This window comes from Chrysemys picta, chromosome 3 (genome assembly GCF_011386835.1).
Source record: "Chrysemys picta bellii isolate R12L10 chromosome 3, ASM1138683v2, whole genome shotgun sequence".
NCBI classification, from domain to species: domain Eukaryota; kingdom Metazoa; phylum Chordata; order Testudines; family Emydidae; genus Chrysemys; species Chrysemys picta.
The window spans coordinates 171739395-171753979 of NC_088793.1; positions in this window are offsets into that span (position 1 = coordinate 171739395).

Below are 14585 nucleotides of genomic sequence, written 5' to 3' on the forward strand. Positions count from 1 at the left end.
GGGAACAATGTGAGAGTCCTCTGACTGAGATTTAATAGAACTCCATGTTGGCGAAAGGATGAATGACAAGAGGACAAGGAGACTAAACAGCCACATGGAAATGAAGAAAGCAAAAGGCAGAAAACAGCAATAAATCTAGCTAGGAAGGTTTGAGGAATTTTCCTGTTCACTGTAGTTCTTGCATTTTGTTCTACAGATAACATTTTAATATGCTAATTTGATTAGCAAATGTCTGCAAAACTGAATACAAGACCATGCTCTATGCCATGTACCTCTGAAATCAATTGGAGGACTGGAACCAACCACTACATTAATTAGCTATACCTTTTCCTTATCCAGCTACTGATGTACCAGTTTGTAAGCAGCATAATATTAGTATTTTAACCAGAGATAGGCCCAAGCCAAAATCTCATACCTGAACACACTCAAATTTTAAAGCGGGGGGGGAGGGGGGAGGGAGTCAGCTATCTGAACTTCATGGCAGATGTTCTGTTTCTACCCTCAGCCAAATTAAACCCTAGGAATGATCACCACCAACCTTTGGGGTACGGGATTTCATAATACAAATACAAATTGGAAAGTTGCAACTCAGGCCTCTTCTAAAAGCCAGATTCTGATACCCTTTACTCACTCTGAGTATTACCTCCACTGAAATCAATGGGACTATCTGAGGTATCAGATACTACTCAGTATGAGTAAAGGTGTTGGAATCTGGCCCTAACTGAATAGTGGCAAAGTAACCTCCACCCCCACCTGTGAAGGTATCTGATAGTTTTCTTTAGCAGACAATCAGAGAGGCAGGTGCTGCACTTCTGAACTCTGAGGGACCAGACTGAATGTTTTTTTTTTTTAAGGAAAAAACCCACAAGGACAAAAGGATGTGATGCATGATATCCCTCTAGCTTAACTGCTCCAAAACATTTTTTAGCAAACACATAATCGAAGAACCACCCACCCAAACAGACACTGATCTGACTAGATGAAGTGGTATTACAGTGTAATGCCTTTTCCTTTAGTAATTGTTTTTATGATCAGGAGAGTTGCCAGTTTATTAAAGAACGGTTCCTTTATTTCCACTCTGGAATTACCAAACACTTTTATAAATGATATACTGATGACAGTATGGGAGCTCTTTCTTGCTTTAAGGAAATGCTACAACGTAGGTAGTTTTAATGTAGTCTTCAGTTCCCTTACTTCAGTACTTCTATTCCCTGTTGTACACAAGCTTTTGGTGGCTTGGAACATAAGGATCTACATCTGCAATATGCTGCATGTATTAATATAAACATAGAGATCTCTCTCTCGCTCTCTGCACATGTAATGATAATAAGAGAACACTGTTAATTCTTTGCCTCACAATCATGCCACGCTCTCAAGCTCTCAGAAGGGCTTTACAAACTTTCCTTCCATCATCCTTGTTAATTAGGTATGCTCGAGTACGTTCATTTTGCTGGTGATGAAACTCAGCCACAGAAAGTTTAAGTGGTTTGCCAAGGACACAGAACAATGTTATTCTGAACTCTGCGCTAACCATTATAAATAGCTCCTCTTTCCAGTTCAAATGTATTCAGAACATTCTGCATTGGAGCTTCTTCAGTGATCTAGAGGTTGCTGGATTTATTATGCCCATGCTCGGTATTGGCATAAGATAGTGTATCTGTGATGCAGAGTAATCTGAGCAATTTGGGCAGCATCCTAGGTCCTTACTGCGAGCAAAATTCTCATGGACTTCAGTGTGTTCAGAAATTAGGTCCTATCTTGGCAATATCTGGAGAAAAATTTTGGACAGGTACTTAAATTCTCCTCTTTCCTTTTTTTTTTTTTAAACATATTGTTCTGGCCTTATCGGTGAAGCACACTCCCTTGCAGATTGGAGATGAGGATTCAAATTCTTCTATGCTTTTCAAGCTTCTAATGGCCAGGCAGCAGCAGCTCCTACTGTGTCAGCTACCCATCTACTCAATACTTTAAATTCCTCCTGTGTTACCTACAATATGTCTTACTGTAAGAGCGTCTACGGAAATATCTATTGAAATATTTTGCATAAGAAACAGCACTTTAGCATTAACAACAAAGAGTCTGGTGGCACCTTAAAGACTAACAGATTTATTTGGGCATAAGCTTTCGTGAGTAAAAACCTCACTTCTTCGGATGCACTTTAGCATTAGGGACTCAGTAATATTGAAACTGAAAGATTTGCACTGACTTTGGATTGAGCCCTTAGTGAGGAAAAACTTGAAATGATTCCAAGGAGCACTTTGCTGATTGCTATAAGGGATTCTTCAAAGCATATTGAAGTCATGGAAAGATTCATGGTGACTTCAGTGGGCTTTGAGTTAGGCCCCAACTGTCCCAAAAGTTATGTTCCCAAAGTTTGCCAAATTTAAAGGCAAGTTTAGTTTTGTCTATTCTATTTGGTTTCTTAAACCACCCTCATTCTTGTAGCAACTAAGTGCTTTCTAGTAGTGAATTAAGCGATGTGACAAACATTGGACGGTTTGTTCTTTCTCTCACCCTCTTCCCAGAGAGAGAATTGTGTATGCCATGGAATGGCTTGTTTTGGTAGGGTTTTGTTCTGGGAGAACTTTTTTTAAAAGGTTCTATGACAGAGTTACTGTGCTGCCTGGGTATCTGTTTGTGGCACATCCACAGCCAGCCCCTAAAGGGAGTGACTCTTTCCAGAGACGAATGACCCCACTCTCAGGAAGTTGAAGATAGGGGTGTGTGCTTCCTGCAAAAAATCAAAAGTGTTTTGGAGTCAGCAGCACCAGCAGCAGAATGGGAGCAGCCTCTGTCCTCTCTTTTAGTAATAAGTGCATGTTCTGTTGTTACTGAATGTGTCCTTATCCACAGACTCTGCCTGCTCGTGCTATCCCATCAAGAAGGAGACTGAACGCTCACACACCACTGGTGGCAGACAGGGATCAGCACATAGCCTAGGAAGGAAGGAAAATGGTAGATGACCGCGATGAAGAGGGTGACATGTACCAGGGAACCTCAGGAATGGAAAGACTCTGAAAAACACCCATTTTTTTTATGCCTGATCTATTTGCAGGGGCTGAGGAGGATTGGAGCGCCTGGATAAGACCCTTTGAACAATCTGAATCAATGGTCTGAGGGCGCGAAGGTGGATTTTTTGGTGCTGCTACTGAAAGGCAGGGCATGGCATGTGTGTGTATGGCTGCCTCCCCTGGGTACAGACAGATTGCAAAGCCCCGAAAGAGGCACTGCAACAGCAATCTGAGGCTCCTTTACATGAAGTTTGGTCTCGGATGGCAAGTGGAGACCAGAAATGCCAAGTCAGAGAAATACTCAGAGACTATGGGAATCAGCTCAGGCAGCTAGCAGCAACAGCCTGCACAGGAATGGACACAGCAGTAAGGATGCCTTAACATGAACCAACTTCATTGGTAATATAGACAGAAGGGATGTCTGGATACAACTGAGGAGTGCAAAACTGCAAAGGCTTGATGAACCCATCACACTAGCAAATGAACTGGAGCAGATCCACCAGCTGGAAGGGTGTGAGGGAGCAGCACTGAGGCTCTGGGAACACAGAGCTCAGGACACAGCAGTAGGGGAGTCAGTGAGGCAAATGGCCAAAGATGGCTATAATGGGTAACTGCCAAACATTACATCGATATGGGGTTTTACTGTGGCACAAAACTCAGACTCCAGGGCATTGGCTGGGGATAAAACATGCATTACAATTGGAAAATGCATCCCTGTAATTTGCCAGAATGATGCCATTGCTGAATATAGGGTAACTGTGGTAGGGATGTCATAATCCCATTAAGGTCAGAGGAGGTAATTCCAGTCCTGGTGACAGGTATAATGTCTCAGACTAGAGACCATTTTGGAGACATCTGGTGGGACATTAGAAAGGTCTGATTTCTGGTGGCACGGTCTCTTGGAACAGCCAGAAACGGAGTGAACTGGGTTGGGTAGCTCATAGAGCACCAGAAGATCAGATTGCATAGCCTGACACTAAATTAGGGGAGTTTTCCCCCTTGCTCTCAAGAGGAAGGAATAGTAAATAAGAAAGGTGAGAAACCAACAAGTGGCCAAATTCTCAGGATTCAAAGAACAGACCTGATGTTAGCGATGCAGGTGTTGCAAATGCTACATATCAGCTGGTGAGAGACAGGGGTAGAGAAGAACACAGCAGGTGGATATCAGCCAGGCATTACTAGCCAGGCTGTCGAACAATGGGGTCCAATGTGTGCTGACTGTGTGGCCAGGAAATTGATAGGTCTCATCCCCATAGTAACCAGGATTATGACAAAAGTGACTTTTCCTTTTGAAGGGTAGTACACCAGCAAGAAAGGCTGGACTACCACTTGGACATAAAAACCATGTTTTCATAGTTCCTTCTTTTGATCATTTTGTTATGTGGACTAAAGGACACGTCTTTTTGAAAAAGGAGGAGCAGTGCAGGAGATGTATTGTCTCCTGGCTGGCTCCTGGATCTGAGGGTGTGGACGTCCACCACAGATAGCCCCTAAAGGATGTGGCTCACCCCCAAAGAAGATGGGCCTCGTTTTTAGGAAGCTGAGATGAGGTGACGGGTACTTCCTGCCTAGAGGAAAAGCAAAAGTATTGTTTTATTCTTCCAGTTGTAACACATTCTGAACTCCTGCTGGTGTCCTCGCTCCAGGGACTCTGCCTGCTTGTGCTAATCCATCAAGAAGGAGACAATGAGGTCACACAACAATACACACTGCCATGTTTTTATATTAGAGAAGGCAAGGTTGAAGACTTGCCCCTTGCATTTGGACCTTCTTCTAGGTCCTTCAACATATATGTTACACCAACTTTGACTCCATTAGATGTACTTAAATTCACTCAGACACAATCCCAATTGCTATCAGGTAACTTCCACACTACTCCTCCCCTTTACTTCCCCCACTCCCTCATATACATCACTTGCAGATTTGACCCAGTATTGCTAATCTGTGTGTTCCTCACCTCACTTTACAGGGTAAAGAAAAGTCCTACTCAGCAAATTCTCCCTGGGTGTAATTCCTATGGAAATGAAAGCTTGCATGATCAAGTTCAGTGGTTTTAATCATCTTTCTATTTCTTTCTTTCAACAAAGATTTAAAGTAGACCTGCCACAGAAAAAGAGGCAACCAAAAATTATCAGGTTGGACTCACATCTCTGACTAAATGAGGCTCTTTAGACCCCGTACAATAATTATTCTTCAGTTTAGGTATCTTTTTGGGGCATATAGATTATTACAACATGCAGGCAGATGGTATAAATCCTGCATTTATAGGGCTACCAGCTGTCACCCACCAAGCAGCCCAGTCATGCATTGCCATAGCCTGGCATCCAGCTGGATTGCAGAAATTTGCTGTAATTATTGGTGTCAGCCACCAGACATTGCTATGGTCCCTTCTTTGCCAGCCTCCATCGGCCGCTCTGGCTCCTCATGCTCAATCCTAGCTGAAAAGGAGCAACTGGGAAGAACAGTAGGCAACAGCAGCCGTAGTACATGAGGAAAGAAGGTGCCCAGTTATGGCCTCAGGTTTCCCCAACTTCACCCTTTCCCAGCTTTCCCCAAGATAGACAGCCCTCCTTCCCAAATGCCACCAGGCCCCTCCAGCTTTTAGCTTCCCCCTGACATCTTCACCCTGCCCCCACATGACTCTTATCTTCCCCCCCAGAAAACCACCCCCAGCTTCTCTCCCAACATACTTCAGCACCCCAGAATGCCCTAGCTCCTTCCAAACACCCCCACACCCACCTGCACTCGCACATCCATCTATCCTAGATGCCCTAGCATTCTTCAACACTCAAATACCCAGCACCCCCATGTCTTCCCACACTCACCCACGTATCCCAGCAGCTCTGGTCATCCTCCCAGCTACCCACTCCCAGCTGCCATGACATGTCCTACCCCTACCAATGCTTGGGGAAGGGTGTGTTGACCATAAGCTGAAATGTATGGACACGTGCAAATTATTTGCAAACATGCAAATGATGGCATTAAATACTTTGTGTAAAATGTCGCCTGTAGAGCAGCTCACTAATTGCTGCTATTATGATAGTAACTAAAAACTCTCAGCAGAAATCAGGGCCCCATTGTGCTAGGAACTGTACAAACATTTAAGCACTAATACCACTGTAATGGAAATAAACTTCATCCAGACTCTCCAATGGAAGCTTTATTTTTTAGGGGTCAATATACTGGCCAAAAAAATGTGCTGAAGCTCGTTACTTTACTAAGAAGACTTTTTCTCTTGAACATTCTCATTAAAGTTGTTTCAGTTTAGTTTTGTTTTTGTTTTTTTGTTTTAAAGAGGAGGATTAAAATATTCACTTCAGCAGATGTCTGATGCTTTTTTGACCTCTAATAATAACAAGAAATGTTAGTTTTGAAAAAAAAATGTCCAGGATATTAGTATAAAAGGCAGGCTAAGAACGTTATGTACTTAAAAAATATGGCAAAATAGCTAAGTTAATAACAAGAAAAAATTAGTTGCTAGCATAAGTACAAGTGTATAGCTGTTTTAATATGCATTTCTGTATATTAATGTTGTTTCAGGTCCATATTAAGGAATCTTTTCTCCTTTTGATTCTCATTAGAGATATTATACATGCATGATGAAACAAAATAGACCGCTGTGGGGTGACATGTTACATCATATTTTGACAGCTTCAAAATAAATCTGGTCTCCTACTAAAATGACTAAGAATAACTATAGCCCAAAGGTGTGCAACTACAGACTGAGCCATACTGACACCTTGGTTGTGGTGGCAGGAAAGGTAAGGAACAAAGCTTAAATGAAATGATGCTGTAGCAGCCATAAAAACAAATGACCATAAAAACAAAGCGACAGAGAAGTCTTAATGAATGTCTTGTTTTTTTCAGCCGAATGTTGCAGAATTAATCCTCTGATCTCACAAGTGAAGCAAGATTGGAATGTGGCAATACTTGTATGATAAGGGACATCTAGGTGCTGCAAGAAATGAGAGACGATTAGCGTTAAAAATAACATATAGTACTTCAAACGCCAACCATTTAAAAATGAAGAGTCAGGCCCCCCCAGAATCATGAAATTGGCTTCATATTCATTAGATTGACTAAAATGTAGGTTCTTTTTATTTGCCTGTTTTCGAACCTTTCTAACTACTTTTCTTTGCCGTCATGAGGATTTTTTTGTTTGTTTTGTTTTAGCAAGCAAGCTGAGATTCTCACGTAATCCCATGATTCCAGGAGCCACCTCTTTAAGGAAAATACCACATATCATGAGACACAATAAAATCATGGGAGTTGGGGTAGCACAAACAGAGCACTAGACACCTGTAAAGTTCACAGGTCTCCGTTTTCAAATGTGATTATTGATTTTAGGTGCCCAGTTTAAGACACCTTAAAGAAGTCTGATTTTTAAAGGACAAGTGCTCTGCACTTTGTAGAAATCAGACTCTCTTACAGTGTATCAAGCTGGGCACTGAGAGCTTGAGAGAACCAAGTTTTTGAAAATGTAGGCTATGAAATTTTACACTCCTCAAAGTGTTACTTAACTGGCAATTTCACTGAAGTGAGTATTTTCACATGCAAGAAGTTTGAATTTTTTAAAGTCTGTATTGTACAATCCATCTTGCTTGGACAACTTTTGCTTAATTTTGAATTAAAAAATGGCCCATTTGGGACCCATTCGTCCCTGAAAAAAAATCACACAATTTAGCAAAAAATTCTGCAAGAAGACCTGCTGAAGTTGTAAAAACAAAACAAAACAAAAACACATCTCTGAATTTTGAATAGCTTTACCTTTTGTAATGACTGTCTTGCATGCCTCCATTTAGTGATTTCTGTGTAGAAAGCAATGTGCAAACTTTAACTATTTAACCACTTAAATTCATGACACCTCTGTGAGATAGATAAGAGGATATTGCTAAATGTTAGTGGTGTCAAATTAAGACAGGGAAAATTTCCTGACCATGAGATCTATTAGACTGTGGAATGGTAGCCAAAGAGAATAATAATAATATTAAAGGGACTTAAGCATTGCAGTGCTGAGTGTTGCAATGCCTATATTGTAGCCACCTAGAAAATCACTGGGATTCACAAAGCCCGAGTTAGGTGCTCAGGCTTTCTGTACAATAAATGGCAGGAGATAGGTGCCTTAAAATGGTATTCACAAAAGCAAGTCAGCATGATAGATGGCTCTCCACTTAAGCTAGCCAATGGAAGATGCCAAGAAGAAGAATGTGTCCTTAGCAAATTGATAAACAAATGGAACAAATTGATAAACTAAAAAGTGATAAGTCACCAGGACCAGATGATATTCACCCAGGAGATCTGAAGGAACTCAATTGTGAAATTGCAGAACTAGTTTGTAACCTATCATTCATTTAAATCAGCTTCTGTACCAAATGACTGGAGGATAGCTAATGTGACACCAATTTTTAAAAAGGGCTCCAGAGGTGATCCCGGCAAATACAAGCTTGACTTCAGTACCGGGCAAACTGGTTGAAACTATAGTAAAGAACAAAATTGTCAGACACACAGATGAACATAAATTGTTGGGGAAGAGTCAACATGGGTTTTGTAAAGGGAAATCAGTGTCTCCAATCTACTAGAATTCTTTGAGGGGGTTAACAAGCATGTGGACAAGGGGGATCCAGTGGATATAGTGTACTTAGATGTTCAGAAAGCCTTTCACAAGGTCCCTCACCAAAGATGGATCACTCTTCTATTTATTCCATCTGGGGCACCTGGCCTTGGCCACTGTTGGAAGACAGGATACTGGGCTAGATGGACCTTTGGTCTGACCCAGTATGGCCATTCTTATGTAGCACCACCACTCTCAGGGAGTTTGGCACCTCTCACTGTTTGGAATTCTCAGCTGCAAACTTTTTCTTGGGGAATCTCCCTCATAACATTAAAGCCAGTAGTTAGGATATTCATTTGGGATATGGGAAAGACCTCCTCACTCCCACCCACCTAAGGGGAAGGAGGCATTTGAAGCAGGCTCTGTCACCTCTCAGGTGAGTACCCTAACCATTGAGATATGAGATATTCTGATGTGGCAATCCCTCAATCTCTCCTGTTGAAGCTGTTCCATTTTGGATAAGTAAATAAAAGTCATTGTAGCAGGGGGACTGGCTTTTGGGTTGCTCACAGCCTGAGTAAGTGTTCTACCCAGCAGGTTATGGAGTCATTCTCCTGCTCGCATACTCTCTTTCTGTCTCTCGCCCTCACAGATGAGTTAGGCAGAGGACTGCCTATCTTCTCCCAGTTTGTGTATCACACTGGGGCTTAAGCATCCAGACCCCTCAAGTGAGGCTGCCATGTACATGCGCAAAGACAGAAACATAGGCACCTAGGGAAATTTTAGTGCGGAAATGTAGGCACCAAGCAAGGTTAGGCACCTATAGGGTTTCGCAATGGCTGAGTGAATCCCCTTGAGGCCTGATTCTGGAATTTACATGGCTAAAGTGGTGATTAGGCACTTAAATCCTTAGGAAATATAGCCCTATATTTGTATCATATGGTCTCTCTTTGTATGTTTTACTGCAGTCAAGTGATTTTGAGATGCTGTGCAAGTTTTTGAGGATGAGTTAAAGTAATTCAACCAATAGTTTTATAGATAAGAAAATTTGGATTCAGAAATCCCAGAACTCAAATATAATTTATGTTAATAATTTACATATTAATAACTTAATAGAGATATAAAGAGCCAGATTACATGAGTCAATCAGTTTTAGAATGTAAATCCTGAGGCATGAAGCCATAGAGAGTAGGAAGCTTGCTATTTACATAGGGAGAAGAGTGATTTTGGTTCTCTGGTAGTTTCAAAAAATTGGAGAGAAAAATTGGTTAGAGTCAAATCAAATCAGAAATATAAAAAAAAATTAGATGAATTGAAAAAAATCTCTTTCCCTACTAATGACTAGTCATAGTCATAAAGCATGACTATTAATTGTCTTTAAGCCAGAAAAAAAAAAAAGAGTGAGAATGGCTCTATATCCTGAGGGCTAGAACATTCTATGAGGCTGTAGAAGACTCAAGTCCAAGCCCTGCTTCTTTGCTTATTTAATTATTTATACAAAGTAGAATCATTTCAACAGGAGAGATAGTAACACCAGAATATCCTCTCACCAATTGTCCAGGGCACTGTCCTGGAATGTGGGAGACATGAAGCAGAAGGGGAAATGGAACACAGGTCTCCCACCTACCAAAAAAGTACTATAACCGAGGATCTGAAAGTCATCAGGAGGGCAGCTGTACCTCCTCCTCCTCCAACTGTTCGGACAGTGGTGCCCCAGTCTGCCCAAAAAACTTTGTGGCACAGACTATTCAGCACATTCACAACACATTTGCAAAAGGTTTTGGATTGACCAAAAGTGAATATTTTTTGGTGAATGAACTATTTTTGCCAAAAAATACACTCAGCTTCAGCCCAGACCTGCTTGAGAATTCCAACATTGGTTGGTGAGCAAGCATAAATTGCCATATAGACCAGGCCTGATTTGCATTTCTGTTATGTGACCGTTTGGAACATTTTGGTCAAAATTTAGTTAAGTTTTAAGTTTGGGAGTAATACAATATTATTATCCTTCTCAAGTAATGAAAGGCAAGAAAGAACTGCATGAAATGTGTTTGGAATAAGGGGGTCACCCTAACCAAAAGCACAGTCTGGTGCGGTTGGGGAGCAAAGCCCAGATAAAACCATGAGAGAGAAAATGGAAAAAAGGATTCCCACTTTTGGAGGGTAGGGGAGGAAGAGTACATGATTTCGGAGCAAAGACTATATGTTGGGTCCTATATGTTACTGGTGTTCTCTGAAGATTTTGCGAAAAGAAGCACAAAGTTGGCAGATAGTGTAGAATTCTGGTGAGGGCTCCCTACTCAGCAATTGGTAAAAGCTGTAATCTCTACTGCTGAGATATGTAGAAGAGTCTCTGGAGCAGCACTTCCCTGAGGGGCTGTTGGTTGATCTTGCCAAACTTGATCTCTGGAAACCATGAACAACAAACAGTGAGTAAGGGTATAGCAAAGGAGGGAAGTGGCTATTACAAGAACATACCACCTGAGTTTCAGGCTATGGCCAAGACACACTTGGGGGAGGGAGAGTCTTACTCAATAGATATAAACAGATATTGTTGATTAATTATTACTTGCTTTCCCAAGTTTATTCTGTTCCACTTCTGCTCCCAAAAGAGTTTGCTTTGGTTTGTGAAATTGACTCATTGCTTGTATGGGGAAAGTACTGCCTTTCAAAGGTGCCCAGGAGGGTATTTAGTTTTTCCAGGCTTCTTGGCTTGAGCTGGTGTTGTTTGTTAAGTTTTCAGAAGGAACTGTAAGGTAACTGAACCTGACCCTTTTTGCTGCTGGCAACTGCTTGCAGAAGGAGTACACTAAATAGCTAAAATTATGAAAAGGTAATTCTTTTCCTAATTCACTGCAATAAGATAAGTATTAGAAATGGGGCTGGAGGACTTCTAGAATTGATTGATCACAAACTTGGGGTCTGATTCTCTGTTTATTAATTATACTGAACTCCCAATGAAGTCAAAAGTGGGGTTTTGCCTAAGTAAAGAGCACAAGATTTCACCCAGTATTTTAACTGAAGTCTGAAATAAACATGAGGTTCGTATTTTAAATAGACATAGCATGGACCCAAGTCACAAAGTTCAGATCCGGATTTGGATTCCAAATCATATTTGGGGTGTGTTGGGATCTAGGTTTTTTTGTTGTCCCATCTCTTATTTTTAATAGTTCTCTGGTTCCAGTTTAGTTTTCCAAGGCCTGCAGAGTGGGAAAAATGAAAACAGTATTAAGGAAGATTTGCAGCAAGTCGCTACAATATTAGACCAGTTATAGACTTTGCTTGTCACCAGTTGTAAAACAGCTTACATCATCAGGGAGCACAGATGATTCACTTTTTGACAGATTACTTTGAGATAATTTGAATAAAAATAGCCAGTAGGAAAAGAAACGTTTCAAGGATTCCAATGCCTGGAGGATTGGACACTTTGATTTCCAAAGCATTGATAACATCCAGCATTGAAGGTTACAAAGTAACAAGTTAAGTCTTGAATGATATGGAAAAGTATAATATACTGCTAGTTAAAAAGCTGCCACAAAACTAGGAAATTACCATTTATATTTATAGTTTTTAACTTCTCCAACAAAAGAGAGTTAATGGGTCAGATAGCTTTGGATTTAGTTTCACAGCCTCTATTGTTCATAATATCTGATAGATATGCAAATAGTTTGGGTGAAAATAGAAAAGAAAATGGAAGATGTAATATAAGCAACTAGAATAGATAGTATGTGTTAAATAGGTGTAGTCATGAAGTGTACTGACCAGAAAAAGAGTTATGGTTGCAGAAAAATCCTTGACATCATCTGCCCAATGTATAGGTTAAAAAAAAAAGGGGGGGAAAGGAAGGGGGGGGGGAAGCCGAATGTTGGGCTGTAGTAAAATGCAATCCAAATAAAATGATCTTTGTGTACACAGCACGTTAGAGCTCATCTAGAATACTGTGCTTCTACACCGCTACCCCGATATAACGCGACCCGATATAACACGAATTCGGATATAACGCGGTAAAGCAGTGCTCCGGGGGGGAGGGGGGGGGGCTGCGCACTCTGACGGATCAAAGCAAGTTCGATATAACGTGGTTTCACCTATAACACAGTAAGATTTTTTTGGCTCCCGAGGACAGCGTTATATCGAGATAGAGGTGTATTTAATCAGATTTCCATATGTAGGATAGTATTGACCTTGAAAAATGCAGCACCGGGTGACAATTGTAGATGATTTCTCATTTCAAACATATGTGCTGTTCACACTTATGAAGGAGGCTGACAAAATGCAATGAAAAATTGGTCTTGGTGAAAGGTTGAAAGCAGGAATAAAATGAGCAAAAATTCAACATTGAGGTAAACAGTAAGTTTCAACAAATATTTTATCTCCGCTAGTGCACATCATAGAATAAATTGCTAAGTAAAGCAATCAAAGCAAGCAGTATCAATAGTATCGGCTGAAGGGCTGTCAGGCATTTGTTGTTTTGGGAGATGGGAATTAAGGCAAAAGAGTAGCAAAACTGGAAGAGGGATTGAGGCAAACTTAGAGGAGACAGGCTTTTAGGGTCAAATAGCTTTTTCATGTCCAGTAATTACTCATGTGGTTTTGATGTAACTTTTCATATTTAAAACCACATTTCATTGCAGCACATAAATGCATTTGAGATTACCTAAATAGTTTGTCTGAGATCTGGAGCGGGAGGGAAACGAAGATGGACTCAACTTTATTTGATCTCTGATCATTTAATTGCAAAAATTTAAATGTATATATGATTTTAAATAGTTTTGCAGTTGCTGATGTGATCTTGACTGGAAACTCTAAGTGCTGTTGCAATACAAATCATAACTGCTGACATAGAGACAAAGCTGTGGAAATGACCAAAGCCATAATCCTTCAGTTTGTAACGCACAGGCTCACTCCTGTGCCTGCATGGTCACATATTTAAATCGAAGAACCATGAGCAAGGTATTGTAGGATCAAGACTCAGATCTGCATGTTAGGTAAATTTGAATACCACCCTTTGGTGGAATTGATCAAAGGTACATTTAGAGTAGTGAAAAAGTTCATGCAGACTATGGTGAAGAGAAGCTGTAGCAAATGGGGGTGAACAGAAAGGGGAATGGAATGAGGTAATCCTTTAAAGCAAACATAGTTGGTTAAATAATGCCATGAAACTTCCAATTCTCCACAATGGTCAGAGATCAAGCTGTGTTTGTTTATACAGGTTGAAGATTAACCAGTAAGTAAAGTCCTCCCTGATTGTGGGAGGTTTACATTCTCTCTGTTGCTGCTGTTTGCCAAGTGGGATTTTGTGAGATTAGAATGAATATAGATGGTCAAATGGGTATATTAAAGGGTTTACCTAAATTGAGCTAAGGAGAACCATATTGATGTGATACTCAGGGTGAGTTCAGACCAGTTTGAGATTCCAAATGGTTCCTGCAGCCACAAGGGGACATATTTTACAGTTCTTAAAAGGATACTGTCAAATTAAAAATCACATTTCTACCTGATGTTTTTGTACCTTCAGTAGGTGCACATAACACCAACATGATTCTAATTAAAAATAGTTCTCTATTTTTTCAGTATGTTTACTTGTTCATTTGAAAGCTCTTCATGTAGTCAGTTTCACTGCTTCCCCCCTATAATTCACTTGTTACTTGCTGAACAGACACTGATAACCAACTACTAGAAGTCTGAAAGTCATTTTATTATAAAAATTGCAATGATTTTACTTTACTCAGTTTCAGTAAATTCAAGTAGATGGGACTTTTTTCATTGAACAAAACTTCCATTTAGTTTTCCTTGATTATAAACATACAATTTGGCATTAAGGGGTGAAACTCTGGCCCCAATGAAATTAATAGGAGTTTTGCTATTGATTTCTATGGAGCCAGGATTTCACCAAAAGTTTGCAGGGAGGTTTGTTGAAAACTGGAAATGTGAAGCAAATGTGCTGCCTATCTGCCTGATCCTTAAATCAGATCTGCATGAGTGGACTTCCACGGGGCTCCACATGGAAACAGTGATCCATCTAT